The sequence below is a fragment of the Heterodontus francisci genome, unplaced genomic scaffold, assembly GCF_036365525.1.
Source record: "Heterodontus francisci isolate sHetFra1 unplaced genomic scaffold, sHetFra1.hap1 HAP1_SCAFFOLD_184, whole genome shotgun sequence".
Taxonomy (NCBI): domain Eukaryota; kingdom Metazoa; phylum Chordata; class Chondrichthyes; order Heterodontiformes; family Heterodontidae; genus Heterodontus; species Heterodontus francisci.
The window spans coordinates 2024376-2026949 of NW_027141723.1; positions in this window are offsets into that span (position 1 = coordinate 2024376).

The following is a 2574-nucleotide window of genomic DNA, read 5'->3' on the forward strand; positions in this document are numbered from 1 at the left end:
GCAGCCAAATTTGAGGACGTTCCATAATCCCTCCTGGTTGGTAGAGTCGAAGGCCTTTGTCAGGTCAGAGAAGACCAGGTAGAAAGGTTGTTGCTGCTCCCTACATTTTCTTGGAGTTGTCTTGCTGGGAAGATCATGTCCATTGTGCTTCTTGATGGACAGAATCCACATTGTGATTCCAGTAGGAGCTCTTCAGCCACGGGGAGGAGGCAGTTGAGAGGGACTCTTGTGATGGCATTCCCTGTGGCGGACAGCAGGGATACCCCTCTGTAGTTACCACAGTCAGTCTTGTCACCTTCTTTAAAGACGATCACTATTACAGTGTCTCAGAGATCCCTGTCATGCTCTCCTCCTTCCAAATGAGGGAAATGAGACCATGAATTTGTGTCAAGAGTGCTTCTCTGCCAGATTTTAGAATTTTGATGGGAATTCCATCTATGCCAGCGGCCTTATTGTTTTTTTAGCTGTCAGATGGCCTTTTCAATCTCTGTCAGCCTGGGATTGTGCTGACAGCACGGTGGGTAGCATGCTGTGGAATGCGGTCAAGAGCACTCGCATCAAGGACTGAGTCACGATTGAGGAGATCTTCAAAGTGCTCCTTGCAACGAGTGCAGACTGCCTATCTGTCCTTGATCAATGTCACTCCATTCTTTTGCTCTCAGTGGGGTAGGTCCTTGGATACGGGGGCCGTGAATGCTGTTGACTGTGCTGAAGAATCCACACATGTCGTGGCTTTCAGCAAGTTTTTGTTGTTCCAGTGTTCTTTCAGCCCATCAGCTGTTCTTTAGGTCGTATGTGTAGATCTACTCTACAGGACGAGAGGGAAACTATTTAACCTATGTTGCCTCCAGTCCAGATGTAAGGCCACTCCAACCTCTGTCATCAAGCTGCAGTATGCTGACGACGCCTGCGTATGCGCACACTCAGAGGCCAAGCGTCAAACCCTGATCAATGCATTCACGGAGGTGTATGAAATAATTGGCCTTTAGCAAAACATCCAGAAGACAAAGGTCCTCTACCAGCCTGCTCCCCGACACTGCCCCTCGACTATCAAGATCCACGGTGAACCAGTGGGCAATGTGGATCACTGCTCATACCTTGGGAACCTCCTGTCTCCAAGGGCAGATATCGACGATGACACGCAGCATCACCTCTAGAGTGTCAGCGTAGCCTTCAGTCATCTGAGGAAAAGAATGTTTGATGACAAAGAACTCAAATCAGACACCAAGCTCATGGTTGACATGGCTGCAGTGTTACCTGCCCTCCTGTATGTGTCAGAAATATGGACACTGTACAGCAGACATCTCAAAGCCCTGGAGAGATATCACCGGTGGTGATTCCGCAAGATCCTGCAAATTCAGTTGCAGGACAGGCGCTGCAATATCAGTGTCCTCTCTCAGGCCAACATCCCCAGTATCGAGACACTGATCATGGCTAGTCAGTTATGTTGGATGGGCCACATCATCCCCATGCCTGACGCCAGAGTCCCAAAACAAGCTTTCTACTTTGAACTCCATCAGGGCAAGACGCTACCAGGAGGGCAGAGGAAACATTACAAGAATTTCCTTCAAGACATCCTGAAAAAATGTGACATCTGCACTGATTCATGGGCATCTCTTGCCTGAGACCACCCAAAATGGAGAAGAAGCATCCGCGAAGGTGCCAGCCAGTTTGAAATTCGTCGACATGCCCAGGAAGCAACCAAATGCAAACAGTGGAAGGAGTATTTGGAAATTGGAGAATCCCATTCACCCAATTCACCAAGCACCATCTGCCCCACCTGTGGCCGAGTGTGTGGATCAAGAATTGGACTATTCAGTTACCTAAGGACCCACAACCCTGGAGTGGAAGAAAGTCATCCTCATTCCCGAGGGAGTTCCGAAGAAGAAGTTTAGTGTGACATCCATTCTGCATCTGTCAGTCTCTGGTTTTGAATATGAGTGTGGGATTCATTCAGTATCTGTCAGTCCCTTGTACTGTGTTTGAGTGCAGTTTTCAGGCTGTATCTATTAGTATCTTGTGTGTGAGTTTTGTATTCACCTGCATCTTTCAACCTCGAACACATTATTTGAGTTTTGTAGTCATTCTGAACTGACCCTTGGTAATGTATGTGTGTTTGAGGTTGATCATTGACTTGTTAATCTGTTGTACTGTACATGAGTGTGAGATTCATTCTGTATAACTCTATCTCTGTTCCTGTTGTGTGTGTGTGATTCATTCTGTTGCTCCATCTCTGGTATTGCGTATATGTGTGATATCAATTCCATTTCTGTCATTTCTGGTACTGTATGTGAGTGTTTACTTCATTCTGTAACTGTCAGTCTCTGGCACTGTCTGCATGTTCTGGATCCATTTTGTAACTATCAGTCTCTCGCAGAGTGTGAATGTGGAATTAATTTTGTATCTCTCCATCTCTAGTGTCATGTGTAAATTTGGAGTTCATTCTGAATTGGTCATTGGTACTGGATCTGCCATTCTCTAGTACAGTTTGTGAATGTGGGATTCGTTCTGTAACCTGTCACTCACTGGTACTTTGTGAAAGTGTGCGATACATTCTGTATCTGTCGGCCTCTG